Raw genomic sequence first — 20,579 nt, forward strand, 5'->3', positions numbered from 1 at the left:
CATAAATGTCATGAACTGGAACTGTATAAACTACTGTACCCAACTGCATTCAGGACACATATGAAGCTAATCAAAATTAATCTGCTAATCAAAATTAAAGGAGTCCTTTTTCCCACTTTCAATAAAAAAAGTTGTACCCATAAAGAACTGTTGGTCACATTAGTGGCCTAAAAAAAGCAGTTTTATTCAACAGAAGGGTGGTCCCCCATCATGAGGGCAACCATGTTGAGATCACATGACCAGCTGAGTACTACCAAAGTCCATCTCGAGGCAAGTCAGTCCACTCAGCAGACATCTTTGGAACACTCCCAGGCAGCTATTTTTAATGTAAACAAGCAGCATTAAAGTACAGCTGCTATCTGCTTGAATGGGGAAAGACCGAAATCTCCAAAGCGGTTGGTCAAGATGAAGATCAAGGAACATATTTCAAATCAACAGTAAAATCTGACAACACTGGTATCATAAATTGTTCTTCTTTAGCTCAGATCACACTAAAAAAACACTATTTTTCAGGCTGGTCTAGCTAATGCGCATGCGTGCTCTTGAGTTGACTGGCAGGCGATTTTGGTATCTAAAAGCTGATTGGCTCATTTACCTGTAAGGCAGGACTTCCTTTTCTACATCCGCCATATTGGCCGTTCCAATTTCTCTCATTCATTTTAACACAAGTGGTCTGTCTTGGGCTAAACAGTCTTTGATTCTACTCACTTTATCAGATACATTTAGTTGAAGAATAAATCAATCCTGGCTGACAAATACACCTGCAAATAGTAGTAATTTAAAATATTTGCTTTTGCATGATGCTGCATCATCTTAATTCTGTATATATTACACTCTAAAAGCCCACAATTAGAGCACATTTCCAAACATTGAGCTGTGACACTTGGGACATTTCCCGACCCTGTTCCCCCTCTCTCCACCTATCATTTCCTGTCCTCTCTAATGGCAAAAGAGTGGATCAAGTTTTTTTTCTTCCTGAAATGCCTCCTTTAGCCTACAATTTCAGACAGCCTTCACATGGGGAGTGCTCCTATGATGCCTAATTATGTCTATGCAGGCAGCTCAACAGGTTTTGAGACAAGTTTTATCTAAAGATGATAAACAGCAGATGCTACAAATGAAATGAATATGCTTTTTCATTTTTCTCTTTGAATGCACGAGAGAGAGAGAGAGAGAGAGAGAGAGAGAGAGAGAGAGAGAGAGAGAGAGAGATCATTCTAGTGGTTTCCAGATTTGCACAGGATAGAATCAGCCAATAGATGCAGTACAAAATTTACAAGCATGCAAATTTGATATTCTAAATATAATAACAAACAAATGGGCCAAACAATTCTCTGTCAAAGTATGGAAGGCTAATCCTAAAGAAACTAATCTGATTTTGTTTGTAACAAAGAAAGACAATAGGAGAGAGGGCGTGTGGTTAATATTAACAAAATGGCGGACGTTAGCAAAGCAGCTAAAATTGCTTAGGGCATCTTTAAGGTAGTTAAGCTGGTTTTTGGAAAATGGTAGCTGGTTTGTTGCTGATCCTAGGTGGTCTACCAACTCCAACTAGCTTGACAAAGATGGTCTTTGAGGTCAGCTAATGACCATATGACCAGCTTGGACCAGCTAGAAACTGTGAAACCAGCTACCATCGCAATCTGGTTTTATCTGGATTTTCCAGCAATGGAAGTTGCAATTACGTTAGTCTTTTGTGTAAGTCACTTACCTTTGATTTAAACTGTTTGTGCGTGCACACACACACACACACACACACACACACACACACACACACACACACACACACACAAATGGTGAATGTACTGTCACAGAGTTGCCTGGAAGGCTGGACATCACAATTTTTCTTTTTCTCTATCCCTTTCTTCCCTTTCTCTCTCTGATTAAAGTTCAGACTGAGCAGGAGGCAGTCCGGTCCTGGGCTCAGCATTCTAGTGGACCAGTGCCAGAACTCCGAAAGCACAGCTGCTCCTTTTAAACAGATCTTTCTCTACCAGTCCACAAAAGAAGAGAGAAATAAAAGAAAGTAAATGAAGGAAAGTAAGAAGACGGTAGCTGTCTCTGCAGCAGCTCCAACTGTATCTTTCACATCAACCGTTTCAAAGGGGTAAAGTGATTAATCAAATGTAAGGAAATAAAATTGTAAAATTGTAAAATATATTACAAAAAATAATTTTTTGCTTCTTCTTTTTTTTTTTCAAGATAAGTAGGGACAAGTCGAAATAATTTTTTGTTGTAATCAACATGATGCCACAAATGCTGTCAATTTGCGTAACTTGTATTAAACCCGGAACATTCCTTTAAAATGTGTTAAAACAAAGCTAAGTGTGCAACACTCTTGTTGGTCGCCAAGAATTAGCCAAAATATTTCATAAAAAATACACAATAGGTGGGACACGTGTAGAACTTTGTCACTAATGGGTGTTTGAGTTTTGTGGAATTCTGTGACCGCAGATTCCATGCAGGTCTAATGCCACACATACTTACTAATACCACTGTCCTCATTATGCCAGACATTAAAGGGATAGTTCACCCAAAAATGAAAATGATCTCATCATTTACTCACCCTTATGCCATCCCAGATGTGTATGACTTTCTTTTATCTGCTGAACTCAAATGAAGATTTTTAGAAGAATTTCTCAGCTCTTTTGTTCCATACAATGCAAGTGAATGGGTGCAACATGTTGAAGCTCCAAATATCACATAAAGTCAGCGTAAAAGTAATCCATATGACTCCAGTGGTCTTCAGAGGCGAAATGATAGGTGTGGGTGAGAAACAGATCAATATTTAAGTCCTTTTTACTATAATTACTCCTTCCTGCTCAGTCAATCTCCACTTTCACTCTCACTTTCACATTCTTCTTCTTGTGTTTTTGGTGATTTCACATCATGCATATCACCCCCTACTGGGCAGGGAGAAGAATTTCTAGCAAAAAAGTACTTAAATATGTATCTGTTTCTCACCCACACCTATCATAACGCTTCAGAATATATGGATTAAAACACTGGAGTCATAGGATTACTTTTATGTTCCTTTATGTGATTTTTTGAACTTTTTGGAAATTTTGGCACCCATTCACTTGCATTGTATGGACCAACAGAACTGAAAAATTCTTCTAAAAATCATAATTTGTGTTCTGCTGAAGAAAACAAATTCACACACATCTGGGATGGCATTAGGTTGAGTAATTGATAAGAAGATTTTCATTTTTGGGTGAACTATCCCTTTAAACACACACTCCTTCAGCAATTCAGTATATCTGATCATTTACACTTCTCAAATTAACACTGAGTTTTGTTGGCTATTAGGCCTACATAAGACCAGTATTTGACTAACATTTTCTCATTTTCTAAGATTTTAGTGTGTCTTAGATTTTAGCATCATAAACGCCTCGTTTTTAGGATTCTGTGTCAAGTTAAAAGTTTCGAAATCCCTTCATTCTGTGCTTTGTCCAGCTGTCAAGAACGCAACCTGGCTCTCATTCTGTGGCTACATGGCTTGTAAGGTTTGTTGAGGTGCACTGACTGTACAACTGGAGCTGCGCTGACTGTCCCCTGCTGATGCGGCACATAAAAACACAAAGTTACATGTACTTCAAACTTGAATTGCTCCGATGGTAGGAAAATACATACTTTTATTATGGAATTAACGTATGTATCAGGAGGCATGAATAATGGCTAATGAAATTATTATTATTATTATTTATATATATATATATATATATATATATATATATATATATATATATATATATATATATATATATATATATATATAACTAATCGCACTAAATTAAGCGTTATATCGGCAGCCTTAATTTTAACATATTAATGAAATTGACATTGGCAATATATATATATATATACTGTATATACTAAACTAAAACTAACAATCATAGAGTGAAAACTAAAGAAAAGGACAATTTCTTATCATTTTAATTTTTCATTTTAAGTCATACAGGTTTAAAGTGACATGAGTGTGAGTAAATGATGATAGAATTCATTATTATTAATAATAATAATAAAAAAAATAAAAAAAAAACAGATGCCAATGGGGAAGTCCTCACCATGAAACAAAAACAAATGTGAGAATGTGTGTTGGTTTACATAGCTATACTCTACAGAAGTTAGTTAAAACTGGCATAACTTCCATTTGGGACATCCTAAAATATTCAGAAATAAAATGCTTCTAATGTTTCTTTTAATTCTAATAATTCAGTTATTTTAGGGGAAGGGGTATGGTTGTAGTCTTAACAGTATAAGTATTTATTACTCTGTAGTATTTATAATTAGCTTGATGTAAAAAATAATAATGCAAGTCTATGGTGTGTCCTCATTTAGACAGCAAAGTAAAATTGTTTATGTGTGTGTGTGTGTGTGTGTGTGTGTGTGTGTGTGTGTGTGTGTGTGTGTGTGTGACCAACATTTGCCTTATCCCATTTCTATAAACAGTGGTCATCTGTCGGTCTCTTTGTCATTAAGGGCTCCTGCCCCCACAACACTTTTACAAGTCACACTTGCTCCTCCCACCAACCTTCTGCTGCACAGCTCTTGGTCAATATTCCCATTCTGTTACCCCACTCACCCTCAGAGCACACATTCCCTTATATTATCCCCCATAACACTGGATCAATACTACTACAGCACTCACACAGCTCTGCCTCATCTTACACACACACACACACACACACACACACACACACACACACACACACACTTCTATTCATAGCCAAATCAATATCCACTCATCAATGTCCTGATATGTTTTTAACTCTTTTTGTCTCCAGAATGCTCTGATGTCAATAGCCTCTGTCTAGCAAATAGCATGCTGTGTCCTGGATTTGGGCAATTAAATGTTCTGTCTAAAATTCAGCCTGAAGAGAGACAGTCACTTAAATAACAATACAACCCCCTGATGAGAGCCAGCAAGAATGTTTGATTCTTAACTGTCTGTTCAATTTTAATGCTTCCTAAATCATTAGGTTTTTCCCTGTTTTCTTCTGTGTGAGATTGTCCCCTGGTTATCAGTGGTGTTTGCTAAGGAATGCATCACTTCTATTTATCATACTTAGGATTTAAACAAACACTTAATCATACTGTAAGTATTACATTTCTGTGTGTACCTTGTCCCGCACTGTTTGTGCTACAGACATAAATAATACCTTAAATCGTTAGGCTTGTTGAGGGCAAATGAGTATTTATGCGATCTGACTTTCACCTGCCGGATGAAAACCCAGGCAAATAAAATCCTATAGACTCTCTATATCTAGGGATCAGAATATCATAGAGACTTGCAATGACCCAGAACACCCTAGCATCCACATTACCCTTTTTTCAGCTCACTGACAAATATTTCTCAACAGACTTAGGGTGCTAAATAAGGCTGTCAAATAATAATTCGAAATTAGAATATTTGTCAAATTTAAAATCAAAATGCACAAACAAATGCAAAGACAGTGCATTCAAATTTTTGATGTGTTCTGAGCTCTGACAATGACTTAGGTGGAGGTCTTTGGTCGTTGCGTCTTGCTCTCTTATCATCATCTCGCAGCACAAGGGGCCGTTCACACAGAAACGTTTTTGTGTTTTTCTGTAATTAATGAAAAACTCTGTGGTAGCTTGAGTACCGTGGCACTGCTATACTGTGCAATATTAAGTTAACATACAGTCGAACTCTTTATTGAAGCCTTTCATTTCCCATTTTACTTTTTCATTTAAGATCCGAGAATATGAACTGGATAAAAATCTCTTGATTTTATCATTTTATGCAATATAGTTTAAATTGGAATGCAATTTTTTTAGATATGTTTTTTGCAATAATACAATATAGCACGGTGCTGTTTGGTTTATACGTATTCCTTGTGCCCTATTGTGGACTTAGGAGACAACGTCGATTTAAAAATCTGGTGATCACCTAACTGAAATATTATTTTTATTTTTTTTTACTTGAATACAATTTGAATTTTGGTCATATTTAAGTGAAAAATTTCTCAGCCCTTTTGACAGCCCTAATGCTTACACACTAGAAAATGGTACTATTGAGTGTTTCACGGATAGAAATGTGTTGTTTTGAGAGTGTGGAAAGAGCCTGGTCTGTTTGAAATGAAGTTGGAATACAGCAAATTGGATTTCGAAAGCACTACTGGACCCACCTCTGATAAAGTTAAAATTTTATCAACTTGCGGTTGCATTTTTGTGTTTTTCCTCTACATCCTTGCAACCCACCATCCCCATTAGAATGAATGGATTTCCAGAAATCTTTGATGTAGTGTAAACTACATTTTGTAAGCATCCAGATCCATATACTGTAACATCCAGTAAACCATCAAAACTCTGATATACATGCAAAAGTCAAATTTGTCTTCTTAATTTTTAATGCTGTGTTTGTATTGCAAAAGAAATTCAGCAGAAACAGAGAGAGCAACAGAAAGTGAGAGAGGTCGTTTTAATAAACAGTGGGGTTGGGACAATAGGCTATATTGAATTTCGATATATAGCGGGAAAAAAATGACGAAGCATATCGAGGCAAAACTCGACATTTTGAAACTTAAAACACTGTTTTCTGTCCATGTGATTATAAATGAAATGACCAGTCAAACATCAAAATATCCCTATTGATTGATTTTACCCCATCCCCTACTGCGCTTTATATCTGTACTGTTTACAGGGTTCACACAAGTTCCTTGAAGTGCTTGAATTTAGCTCTTAGAAATTTCAGTACTGGAATACCTGGAAAATCGCCTTGTTTTGTTGAAAAGTGCTTGAGATTAAAACGGACCATTTCTTCCGTGTAATATGTGTCCAAAGATGAAATCCCGCACTCCACTTTCGTGTCTTTTAATGTCCTTTCTGTTCTTTACTGGCAGTTAAAAAAGTAAAAAGAAATATACATTTTAATCATAAATATCTACAATTGGCATTGGGTGGCAAAAGACACTGGCTACCACCCCTGGAGTTCGCTAGTTCGCTAGTTCGAATCCCAGGGCATGCTGAGTGACTCCAGCCAGGTCTCCTAAGCAACCAAATTGGCCCAGTTGCTAGGGAGGGTAGAGTCACATGGCTAACCTCCTCATGGTCGCTATAATGTGGTTCGTTCTCGGTGGGGCGCGTGGTGAGTTGAGCGTGGATGCTAGGCTCAAAAAGCCACGTGATAAGATGCGTGGGTTGGTGGTCTCAGACGCGGAGGCAGCTGGGATCCTCTGCCACCCGGATTGAGACGAATCACTATGCAACCACGAGGACTTAAAAGCACATTGGGAATTGGGCATTCCAAATTGGGTGAAAAAGGGGAAAAATCCAAAAAATAAATAAATCATAAATATCACGAGTTCGAGTTCTGAGTTCGGAATGGCATACTACCCATACTACTCTTACTACTTCTGCCATATGTGTCAATGGCAGAAATAGTATGAGTAGCCTAGTACGCCATTCCGAACTCCCGATACTTCTCTCTCATTAATAAATGAACTGCAACACCTGTGTGAGTCTGTGAGATGCACGTTAAACTCTTAAAGTGACTGTACCATTATAGCGCATGTTATACAAATTAATGTAAACTTAATGTTATTACTTGTAAACTGTACCCATTATTTCAAACATTGACAGCTCATATCATTATTATATATACAATTTCAAGAAATAATACCGTATCATATCGTATATCGAACCGAATCGTGAGATAACCATATCGTCCCATCCCTAATAAACAGCATAAGGGTCCGATCAGACCCAAATGTTCTTCCGTTAATAAAAGTTTGACGCAACACAATGAATGAAATGCAGGTGTCACAAGACACACATTAATTATATCATTGATCACACATAATGATTGTGATGGATTATAGTTAAAAAGTACTTAAATATTTACCTTTTTCATACCAAAAGCGATCGTATCGCTTTAGAAGACATTAATGTAACCACTGGAGTGGTATGGATGACGTTTATGCTGACTGTCTGTTCTTTTTGGAGCTTCAAAAGTTAGATCACCATCCACTTGCATTTTAAGGACCTACTGAGCTAAGATATCTTTCTATTTTTCCTCTAAATGTGTTCTGTAGAAGAAAGAAAGTCATACACACCTGGGATATCATGAGGGTGAGTAAATGATGAGAGAATTTTCATTTTTGGGTGAACTATCCCTTTAACTGTTGTAAGTGAAAATGACATCACATAGAACTACATAAAGACTTCATAAACTACACTACCCATCATTCTCTGCACAGCTGAGAGCGAGTCCCATTTGACCAATGATCTTTTTGTTTAATGCCGCCTTTATGTGCTATCGTAATTATCCTACTTCCCACTTCTGAAGTCATAATTACAAGCACGTCACGTTCAAGTGCTTTGTTGTTGGAAACATGGAGGACGCCAGGTTTCTTCATGTATACTTCTTGGGGAACTCTTATTTTGGCACCGTAATATATGCTAGCATACATGCTAGCCAACTATTGAAACTGTTCTCTTGTCCACCATGTTGAATGTTCACGTCCAACTCAGAAACACGGTATCAAAATTGTCTCAGAGTTTCCCAGTTGTAATTAAAACCTGAGGGGCCTTTCATGTGCAACTTCCGAGTAGGAAACTCATATTTACAATAATTCCGATAGCACATGAAGGCAGCATATGTGTCATCTGAAATCTGAGATGTCGGCAATATCAAACTCAACAACTGTCCTCAATGGGGGTCTGATTTAGCCAAGCGACACTAGGAAAGTATCGGTATGTCAGAGTTAATGATAAAGCACTCCAGCAGTATGTTTAGACAGTTCAGTGATCAAGCTACTTTATTTTCCATAGCAGAAAAATGACCAAGATCGCCAGTGTAAGCTGATGTAAACATGACAAATGTAGATATTACATGCATGTATTCCATCTTAGTATGCATGTGTATATTTCAGAGACACGAATGAAAAAGGACACAATCTGAAATGCATCACAATCTTTTTTAAGTGTCATATTTGAGAACAAACATTTGATAAACATCCTGAAGAGCAGTTTTGCATACATCATAAATCAGAAATGTCACCAAAATATCTGATGTATGTCATTCTAACATCCAACATGGAATGCTTTAAATGAAAACACTTCGAAAAGATGCCCTAGGAATGTACACATGCTATCCAGGATATTTAAAGTTAACATGAAATAGCATTTGCAACCCATTTACCTTTGTAAAAGTGACTATTTCTCAGTGATACAGTATATTCTACAAAATAAAAATCTAAGGTGGGACTAATTTGGATCGTGAAAATACAGTGGGAGCTGTATACCAGAATGGATTCAGACCTGAATGTGAGTTTGCAGTGGATTGTGGATGACTACTCGCCTCCTGAAACACCGCCAACACCCACTTTTGAGAAGGCTTTTTGACCAGGAAGGTCTTTTTCAAATCTTTCTCTATTGGATTTTGTTGTCAGAACCTTTGTTATGTTAACGTTAAGCAACATTAAATTAATGCGTTAACAACTGGCCTAATACTAACTAACCTGGTCTCATAGAATTACATAACTTTACCTATATTTTTGCTAAATTATTTTTACATGGCTTGTTGTACATATTGCAGCAGTTTCCTGGAGGAGGTTACCCCATGTGACTCTACCCTCCCTAGCAACTGGGCCAATTTGGCTGCTTAGAGACATGGCTGGAGTCACTCAGCACATCCTGGATTCGAACTCGCGACTCCAGGGGTGGTAATCAGCGTCAATACCCCCCCTCCAGATTTATTAACTGATTACTGAAAAAAATAATCTGATTTAGAAAATGATTTAAAGGTAACACTGCAGTTTGAACAGGTTTATATAGTCATTTAACAGACAAACAGTGCTTTCAGATCATAGGGAGTGGTCTAAGGTTGTAGGTGAGACATGTACTGCACTCAAATCCTTTAGGATTGGAATATGACTAAATTGCTTCCATCTCTACTGATTTATTTAGAGGAATCCTGTAAATGCTTGTCAGTGCTGCCTAGCCTGACACCTCAGTTAGCTCTTTAATCAGCACTGAAGCCTAACCTCCTCTATCTTTAGCCTGTAATGATGAGATTTCTGAGAGTTAGATTGGTTCTAGTCAGTGTTCTTGCTTCACTTCCTGATCCCAATCCAAAATCATCACACGCTGCTGTACCAAGAGATCAAACGAAAGAGTGGGACATTTATCCACAATTTTACTCTCACACAAAGGACAATCTCATTTATGTTTTAGTGATACAGTATATATTTTTTGCACATTATTCATATACTGTTTACAAACTGAGCCCAATATTAAATGGAAAGCAAGTTTTGTTTCAGCGTCTTGCATAGAAAACTTGGCAACCCTAGTGCTGGGTGTTATGGGTGGTTGCCAGGGCATTGCTACGCAGTTGCTAAGGTATTCTGAGTGATTGTTAGGGTGTTGCTGTGTGGTTGCTACGGCTTTGCTTGCTGGCCTAAGTCAAAATAGATTGCCCCCAAGTATCTATTAGGCTTTTCACATTATAACACATTCTTAACCCTGGGTTATCTCCCTTTTAATGTCGCTTAAACCCCGGGTTAAGCACTGTTCCACGCTTGCAATTTTGAAAAGGAGTAAGCACTGTTTTTAACCCTGGGTTATGAAGCCCTGCTCCAGAGAAGATGCTGCTAACCATGAATTATAGTGCCAAAGGTATACAGTGTGAATTATTAACCCAAGGTAAATTATGAACAGTGTGAAACATGAAACAAGATAACCCAGGATTGGAGCTTTTTGGCCTGTTTTATCATCCGCCAGGTGAAAACCGTACATTGGATTGCTTCAAAAAGTAATAGAAAAGTAATACATCTCTCCAAGGATGGATTAAGGACTGTGAGGCCCATGGGCCGGTACACGTGGAGGCCCCCCATGACGTGACTATGTTCACCTTTATGCGCTACAGGACGCTTGGCAGATTTGATTGGATTTTTCAAATAGACGAAAGAAAAGTTTGTGGCAATGTCTGACACGGCCAGTTATATGTACTTTTTATTTATGAACCGATCCAAAAACATGTGTTATTAATAGTGATATGCACGCCGTCTTCAACCCGACCTGAGACTGACGGTACCCAACAAACGTTCCGATTTTGGGCCAGGTTCGTGTCAGTTTTTCAAGTAGGCTATAGGACGAGTTACGGGCTGTTCACACCTCCATCTGCGCTGTTTTTAAAAAAAAAATTCTATGTAAACAGGCACTGGATGGATGTCTTTGATCGTTGCGCCGCACCACAACTCAGGACCGTCGCATTTTTTTAGACACTCTATTAAGTTTAAAAGAACTTTAAGATTTATAAACGCATCTCGAGACACCTGCGTTCTGTTTTACAATTCGTTGTGCAGGACCATCACACTTCAATATTTATTAACGCATCTCAAGACACCTGTGTTCTGTTTCACCAATTCTTGCGCTGCATCAAGGTTTTTCAGCGCTGGTGTGACAAATCAACATTATGATGAAGTTCAGGTTGCAAGGAGGACTTAATGTGACTGTTACACATGATTCCAGATTGTTTCCACCTGGCAAAGTTTCAGCACTTGATAAATGGTGAGTGTCTTTCCCCCTTTTGCTCTGGTGTGTAGACAATAATTACTCAAGTTAAATGCTGAATCATTTAAAAATCAAAGCATCCCAAAGAAGTCCTATAAACCATAGTGTTCACTGCCTCATGGAAAGTGAACCTGCCCGGGCAGAATTACGCATTTTCCATTGATTAAGAATAGGCCTACTATGTTGCAGGCAGTGACAGAGATTATTTTTGTTTGACTTTAATGTGATTTTATAATTTGAAGATCTATGTATTGTGCTATTTAGGCTCATAGCTCACTGTGTTTATTCCCTGCTATCTGAGATTGTGTTTGACACATCCATGGCAATAAACGTTCTTTATTCCCGAGTCCCAACTCCCGACAAATAACACATTAACCGTTCGTGAACTCTCACGGTTATCCAAATATTACAAAAGGTTACAGAGCACATATTTAGGGTATTAAGGCATCTTTCTCTTTATCATTAAACATTAAATGCATGCAGGACTCTATGCTGTTGCATGAATTCTGTTGCTTATATGAATTTAAATCATCAGCTTTGTAGACAGCCAGGGGAAACTGCACCTTATCTTTGTGTTTGGAATCGTTTTGTAAATCAGACGCTGTTCTCTGTAGTCCTTCAAATAAACGTGCAGCACCTGTGAGACGCAGATTCCCTGAGCATGCACTCGAGTGACTGTGCTCACGCTGCTGTCGTCCAGCACGCATTCGGCCGAACAAATGGTGTTTTACATAAGGCTGACATTTATGTGGATTTATAATAGACATCTCAAAATAAATAAATAAATAAAATATTTATTTAGAGCTCGGTGCCCTTTGGGTTTAGAGGCCCCTGGGCAATGGCCCAATCGACCCGGTGATTAATCCGTCCCTGCATCTCTCCTACATAAAAATCCCTCCTCATAAGTTTATTACCTTGTCAAAGCCTCTAACCCTAAGTATGAGCAATAAGCAGTAATAGTGTTGCTTACACTGTAGCATACACTACTAATAACAAAGGGCAATCACATGGTCTTGCCATTCAATCTAATCAAACAAATTATATTAACATGAAACAAATAACAATCTTGAATATAACTTGTAACATTGCCCATTTCTAGAGGCTATCAACGATTATGCGTTTGATGTTAGCACTAATGGTATCGCAGGGTTGTCTTGCCAAAAGTGGCGGACTGTGGCATTTAGACCTGGGACTGTGTCCAGTGCCACTGCCAGCAGGGATTGCAGGAGCTTTTCCAAATAAAGCCTGGCGTCTACCCCTCACCATCCCACCTTAGAACACACACAAGCACAATAATGCTGAGAAAGTGCTACACAAAGACACACAGTCACTGCAAATGTATAAAGCTTAGAGAATTTAAAAATGGCATGCACACATGAATACATTTCATTAGAGGTGGGGGAATAAATCGATGTTTGAAAGTAAGAAAAAAGACTATAACTTTTTCAATTGCAAAGATGTCCATACAGAAAGACTGCAAGGTTTTTTGCCTAATGATAAACATGCTGGAACCAAATGATCATAAGTGAGTAAAGTATAAATGAATAAAAAGTGTGTAAAAGATATATATACTGTATATTACAGTTTTGAATTGCAATACACTACAAATTTATAATACATAATATAATAAAATCACAACCCAGATTTCGATATTGACATTAAAGCACACATCAAGATTTAATGACAAAAACCAGTGTAATATGTTGAGGTGATGCCCATGAGTATGCGCGTGTGTGTGAGAGGTGGCCCACTAATTATCCCCTCCCTGTTCTGCATTAGATTCTGATTTATAGGCCTGTTATTGTCTAATCCTTCAGCACGTGTCCCTCTGTAATGGTGAAAAGAGGGATTACATCCTTATTGTGGTCACATCATGCACCTTGAGTGCTTTTTTCTGCCATCAGTTTTACAGAAGGGAATTGGACCTGTTCCACAGCTGACACAAGGGCTCCTACACACAATGTCAGGCAGAGATAAATCAAGCACACACACAATCACCCACCAGAAGACAGTCAGAGAGGCCCACTGACTCAGCAGGACACCTAGTGTCATCCAGACATGACAGTATTGGAGACAGCACCCCACTGCTATAAGGATGCCTGTAACTGTGATACCCAATCTACAGGGATAATTCACCCAGAAATTAAAATAATGTCTTCATTTACTCACCCTCATGTCGTATTGTTGTATTATTTTCTTTCTTCCAAGGAATACAAAAGGAATTATTTTTCAGAATGTCCTGACTGCTGTTTTCCCTATGAGGAAAGTGAATGGGGACTGGGGTTGTCCAGCTCCAAAAGGACAAAAAGGTATCATAAAAGTATTTTTGGTCCATTTGGAATTGTTACGTTCACTCAAATAATAACTCTTTGGTTGAACTTGATTCAATCATGGACGGTGGTTCCACATGTCTGAAATGAGTTTTCTTAAATTAAAATTACCATGTAATTTCAACTTAAATACTTCAAGTGGAGGAAACCTAACTGAATCAAGTAAAAAAAAAAAAAAAAAAAAAAAAAAAACTCAAATGAAACTCTTTTAGTGATATGATAGCTACTGCCAGGAAATGTTAACGTGCTAAACATGTGCATGTTGGTGGGATGCACTACTGAGTGCAATTTGGTCACTAACCTATAGTTAGCACAGCGACACATCTTGCACAAACACACATAAAATAACACTTAACATTTACTCTCCCTGTCAAGTCCCACGCAAAGCATAGTGTGAACTAGAAATCCTCTGCTTTCAGTAAACCAAACAAAAAACTATTCATGTTGTCCCAACACAAATGGATTAAGTAAAGATGACAAGTGACTTGTCATCTTATTGCAATTATTGCATTAAAACATCAGTGTTGTTCATTAAGGGTGCTTTAACGTCCGTTTGAGGGTGCTTACCACCCCTGTAGAACCGGGCCTGACTTGCTGACAATCTTCCCCTCTGCCATAGCTCTCAAATCCCATTTGCATTCACATAAGCTGCAGCTGGAAATTGCTGCCTTCAGAGGCTGTATACACAGGTAGGATGACACTGTGCCTTTTAAACTGTTCTGAGACCAGTTTCCTTACAAGGTCTATTCATACAAAAACACTGTTGGTTAAAGGGATAGTTCACCCAAAAATGAAAATTCTCTCATCATTTACTCACCCTCATGCCATCCCAGATGTGTAAGACTTTCTTTCTTCTGTTGATCACAAATGATGATTTTTAGACAAATATTTCAGCTCTGTAGATCCTCACAATGCAAGTGAATGGTGACCAGAACTCAGAAGGTCAAAAAAGCACATAAAGTCAGCATAAAAGTAATCCATAAGACTCCAGTGGTTTAATCCATGTCTTCAGAAGAGACATGATAGGTGTTTGAGAGAAACAGATCAATATTTAAGTCCTTTTTACTATAAATCTCCACCTTTGACCAGCCCTGACCAGTAGGTGGCTGAATGTGAAAGTGAAAGTCACTTACACACCAGAATGTGGAAGTGAAAGTGAAAATTTACAGTAAAAAATGAATTAAATATTGATCTGTTTCTCACCCACACCTATCATATCGCTTCAGGTGACATTGATTTAACCACTGGAGTCTTATGGATTACTTTTATGCTGCTTTCATATGCTTTTTGGAGCTTCAAAGTTCTGATCACCATTCACTTCCTTTGTGAGGACCAACAGAGCTGAGATATTCTTCTAAAAGTCTTCATTTGTGTTCTGCAGAAGAAAGAAAGTCATACACATCTGGTATGGCACGAGGGTGAGTAAATGATGAGAGAATTTTCATTTTGGGTGAATTATCCCTTTAAGCCATTAACTGAGTCGGCAGCAAGTCCTTAGCAATTGAATGCAGCCAAAGACATCGCCCAATATCATTTTTGGAGCTGGACAACCCCAGTTCACATCCACTATCATTGTATGGAAAAGAGCAGCCTTGAAATTCTGCAAAACATCCCCTTTTGTGTTCCACAGCAGAAAGAATGTTATATGGGTTTTGAACAACATGAAGGTGAGTCATTCTTGATCAATGTATCCAAAGCTTATGTTCAAAAAGTATATACCATTGTATTGTTGTATTAAAAACTAACCTTTTATTTGTGGAAACATGATTACCATCTGATATCAATGGTCTTTTTAAAGTAAACACATATCTGTTTCCTGTTTGTAAAATACTGCTGTTACAAACTTTGCCTACTCTACTGTTGAGGTTTTTTGGGGGTAATAAATAATTTTGATGTCACACTGTGTTGAAGTGTATGGAGTCCAGTATCACATGACACACTAAATGACACACAAGTAGAAGGATGAAATCGGTCATAGTAAAAGCAAATGGTCTCCAGAGGCAGGTCCGTATGCCCCGCTCCCCTCATACACCCACCCACCCAGAGCGCTCTGCGAGTCTGTTCCATTGTGTCCCTTTGGCACATGCGGCACTACAGCAAATTCAGGATGGAAATACTACTGCACACACTCACACACTGCAACCTCCTGAATATTAGAAAAGAGTACATCTCTCAAAACAGTAAAGTTTGGCTCTCCTTAACCACAAATAAGAATTTCTAAAGAATTCAAATTTTGGAATCAATCCCAAAGGATCTTAATGGGGATTTTCTTAAAGGACTTTAATATAACATTAAACATAAACGGGACTTTGTAGAACACATAGTATACAATAGGACTATTAAGAATGCCAATAGGATAAAATGCTCCTGTAAGACACCAAAAGGAATAAAAAAATAAATAAAATAATAATCTTTCTGGATTTGAAAACTCCAATAATCCACCATGTGATTTCCTTTAACTCTCCAGTAACAAGATACTAGTGCAATATAATACAAGTATGGTTCTAAAAAAAGATTACACTGTATCCAAAAGAACTCTAAGAATAATAAAAATTTAAAAAATCCAGCAGTATCCAGTACAAATTCCTGACTATATGGCAAATCGTTTCCTATAAATAACTTCAGCATAAAACAAAAAACAAAGACTTTAGTGCATTTGCATAGCCTAAAATAAATTACCAATATTGAGTGGCAAAAAAAGAAATTCTAAAACTCAAAATCAATAATTATTTTTAATTATTTTTATAACAATAATTAATAATTGTATATATATATATATATATATATATATATATATATATATATATATATATATATATATATATATATATATATTAGGGTCTGTCTCGAACCTTTAAAACCACCTGCCTGTTCACATTCATTCCCCAAAATCTGTATCTATGATTCCAACACTACAATAACTCACTAAACACTGACATAATAACATCACATACACGTTTACAACATTGTTTGTCACGTAAAAGTATACCGGTGTTGTACTTACCAGCGGTACAGTGCTGCTGTGTGTGAGTGGGTGTGGGTGGGTGTGGATGCTGCAGGATCGCGCTGCGCTCCGTGTCTTTGTCTGACGCTTCAGCTGCTCTGCCTGCACTCGCTTCCCTGCCGGCTCACTGCTGTCCTAACGCCGCCCAGCACACGCCTACCGAGTCCAGTCAACGCCTAGTGCAGCTTGTGCATTTATGTGTCGTCAGCCTGTACTGCAGTCAAACAGCACATTGACTATGTTCTCAATGAAATACTAAAACGTTTTTTATAAACTATACGAAATATACGGTGGCTCAGGAGTGCACAACACATCAACATTAGCAAAGCAAATAAATGCTAAAAAAAAAAAAAAAAAACACACACAATGGAAATAAGCCACAACACAAATAATGAAGAGCCACAGCACAATGGATATAAACGGCAGCACAAAAAATTAGGCCACAACTATTTGTCCTAAAGAAAAATGGCAATGCTACGGTTAACTTAGCAGGTATTCAGTTCAACAGAGACTCTTAGCAACCAAATTGTTGATGTTAAACGAAGCTGCAACGCTAGCTTTTGTAATACAGGTGTATGACTATTAAAAGAGTAATTCACAAGCTGTGTCCCAAATGATGCACTATACACTGTGTACTTACAAAATACATTATGCACTCAACCATGTAGTGTAGTATCATCCCAAATGGAACACTTATTTTTTTACTTCATGGAAACATTCGCTGTTTAACAGCTGATGGATGACGTTTCAAACACTGTGTTGCTGCTAGTTTTAGCACGTTAGCCAACCTCAGTTCAACACTTGCATCTCAAACAATGTACATATTCACACAGGGTGGGCTGAAGGTAAAACTTAATAGTTAACTTATATTTGTAAGGTGCTGTCTTCAATTAAGTTTCGCTAGTTAGTAGCTATGTACATTCTCCATTATTTACGATTATTTTGTCAGGCCAGCATTGTGGCCAGGTAACATCTGCCCCTTCCGCTAAGTACGGCAAGCCGAGAACAATGAGGGCATGAAGTGTCCAACATTCCCCACTCCGTTTTGACAGTTGAAGAAGTCCATCATCCAGGTTCTTATAGTACACTTCTTTATTGTTGCATTTTCAGTGTTAACTACTCACACTACTTACGCTACAAAATGGCGAAGTGGAGAAGTGTGTGGTTTGGGATGCACCTACAGTTTTGAACACTTGTTGCTGCAAAATTTGCTTTTTTGTTTTTGTCATGTAGGAACTTTGACTCATTTATGGATATTATTTTATAAAAGTAAATGTTTATCATTAACTGTACATTTTTCTGGGTGTCAACATGTTTGTGTGGCATTACACACCTCAAGGGTGTAGATTTGGCTTGAACATTGGGGGGGTTGGAGCGTGAAACATTTACATGTTTCCATTGATCATGGTATTGGGGGGGTTGCACTTGATCGTTTTGATTATAGGGGAGGGTTTACCTGAATTGCTGTTCTGAACATAGCCAATGTTTGTGTGGCTATGTGTGTGGTTATTTCTCTTTGTGTGTTGGCTCCAGTGAGCAAAGCAACAAAAGAACTGAGGAACTTTCTGATATAAAGGACTGTAAGGAGCCTGAAAAACCACTGGAGCATACTATAAACATTTACATCACACTCATTTCCTGTCTGCAACAATGCCAGAGGAAAATAGTGGGAAAACTGACCAAATTTTTATTCCTTGATCTAGTTTAGCCCCACGTTTGCACATTGGAGGCCGTTTACCTCAGTTGACATCGGCAATCCTGTACTGGCATAATTTGAATTCCTTAATGTTGTGTTTGCATATTGGTCACTTTTCACCTCAGTCAGCAATGAGCAATCCTGTGCTGGATCTTTCTTTGCAACAAACCTCTATTCACCTGATTTTCAACATAAGATTGAGCTTGGTTGGCATGAAACTTTTTGTGTAAATCAAACCAGTCAAGTCAACCACTTCCAGTTATTGTAGCTGTACTAATGACTCAATTATGTATGCTGTAATAGCCTGGCAATATTTATTTAGCCCTTGTAGCGATTGTGTCCCACTCTTTGTTTAAAGGCCCCGGTATACTTCATTTTTGTGCGTACTGGATCGTATCGTGCTGACACGTTCGACCCCGTCGACTGCATTGGCTTTCAAAGTATAATCGTTTGACCGCGAGCGAATACGAATGCACAATGATGCAAACAAACGAGGACTGTTCGCTTGTCGGAAAGTCCATGCAGACTGTGCTGATTACAAAATTTGCTTCACTCATATTGTGTGCGGAGTGAGCAACAACGCGGACAACCGAAGTATACTTTGGCCTTAACTTTGGCCTTATCCTAATGTAAATATTCTTAGAGATGTCACCTAGAGTGACCTGGAGCACACAGGAGTTACATGGCCTAGTGTTTGGCACAGATTCAGCGAAATATTGGACTGTAGTGCTCATGTGGGTGGCGCAGGTTCAGATTTGGCTTGCAACATTTCCAAATTTTGTTCCCCCCACTTCTCCCCTTTATTTCCTATACTTTCTCCACAATACTTTCAATAAAAATGGCAAAATGCTATTAAGGAAGCAGTAATTGTCAGTTAAACATCCTCCAAATTGACTTTCATTAGGCATACTGGGAGAATTAAGGAATGTATTTCAGTTTTCTATTGCAGATTTGTTTGAAAGATATTCCTACACACCTGCAGTGAGATTTATGGCTATAATTCTAATTTAAAGACATTAAATAAAATATAACGAGCTTGCTTACCTTGGAACATTGTTGGGGGTGTCGTATTAAAGAAATCAGATTAACCTACTTTTCTTTCCAAACGTAAGAGAACATTCTTTACATTTCTGTAATCTCAGAATCTGGGTTTTGGAGGGTGTGTTTAAAGGGATGGGGGGCAGGTTTAATTTATTGGCTCGCTGTAAAAAATATTTTGTCAAATAACTTAAAATGAGCTTCATGGGACAACTTAATCGGAGTGACAATTTGCACTGGGTGCAAATAGCACCTGCCGCACAGCTTGGCTGTTTGCACTCAAATAGTCTGGTGGAAACACTGAAATTAAAGACAAACTGCACCTTGGTGTGTCACTTCATTGGAGTGTTGTTCAAAGATGTTGTGTGGATATGTTTTTCTCGAACGGACAACCCGGGTTCAATTCTCCCCTTTGCCCCAGTTTTTCCCATCCTGTTTTTTAATACTACTTATAATAATAAATACAAAATTTATTTAAAGGTTGATTGCCTTGCAGTGATTTGGTCACAGTGAAGGTCGTGGAGTTTAGATAAAACTCTATGGTAAAATTTACCATGGTTTTACTATAGTAATATTGTAGTACTATGCTTGTTTTTTTGTTGTTTTTTTTTTTTAGTTTTAATGCAAAATGGGTTCAAATTTGCCATGGTTTTACTATGGTGTTAATATAATAACCATGTTTAATTTGGTGGTTACTATGATTTTACTACAAAATACCATAGTGATAATAGGGTTACTGTAGTAAAACCATAGTTGATTTTTGTAAGGTATGGTTAGGTTTAGGGGTAGAGGGTGTTGCAGGGTGTCTGTGGGACCCTAAATAAACACACTGCAGTGATGCCACTCTACTGTGTGTTAGAATTTAATTGGGGGTGCAAATAGTATCTGCCACTATCTGCACTGCGGTGCAAATAACATCTAACACTATTTGCATGTAGTGCCTAACTAAATTGATTTTAAGTCAAATTATGTA

At 37.9% G+C, this 20,579-nt stretch overlaps 1 protein-coding gene across 2 annotated transcripts in view; it reads right to left on the reverse strand.

The window, feature by feature from the left end:
* The window catches only part of LOC127434036 (neuronal migration protein doublecortin-like), a 90,883-nt gene extending 73,900 nt beyond the window's left edge, over positions 1-16,983 (reverse strand). Inside the window, exon 1 of one of the 2 annotated variants that reach the window (XM_051686475.1) lies at positions 16,873-16,983. The gene's annotated coding sequence lies outside the window, so the exon portion shown is untranslated. Of the gene's footprint in view, positions 1-1,711; positions 1,868-16,872 lie in introns of those variants that run through there. The other variant, XM_051686481.1, reaches the window with a different exon arrangement.
* Positions 16,984-20,579: the final 3,596 nt, after the last annotated feature.

This window comes from Myxocyprinus asiaticus, chromosome 4 (genome assembly GCF_019703515.2).
Source record: "Myxocyprinus asiaticus isolate MX2 ecotype Aquarium Trade chromosome 4, UBuf_Myxa_2, whole genome shotgun sequence".
NCBI lineage: Eukaryota > Metazoa > Chordata > Actinopteri > Cypriniformes > Catostomidae > Myxocyprinus > Myxocyprinus asiaticus.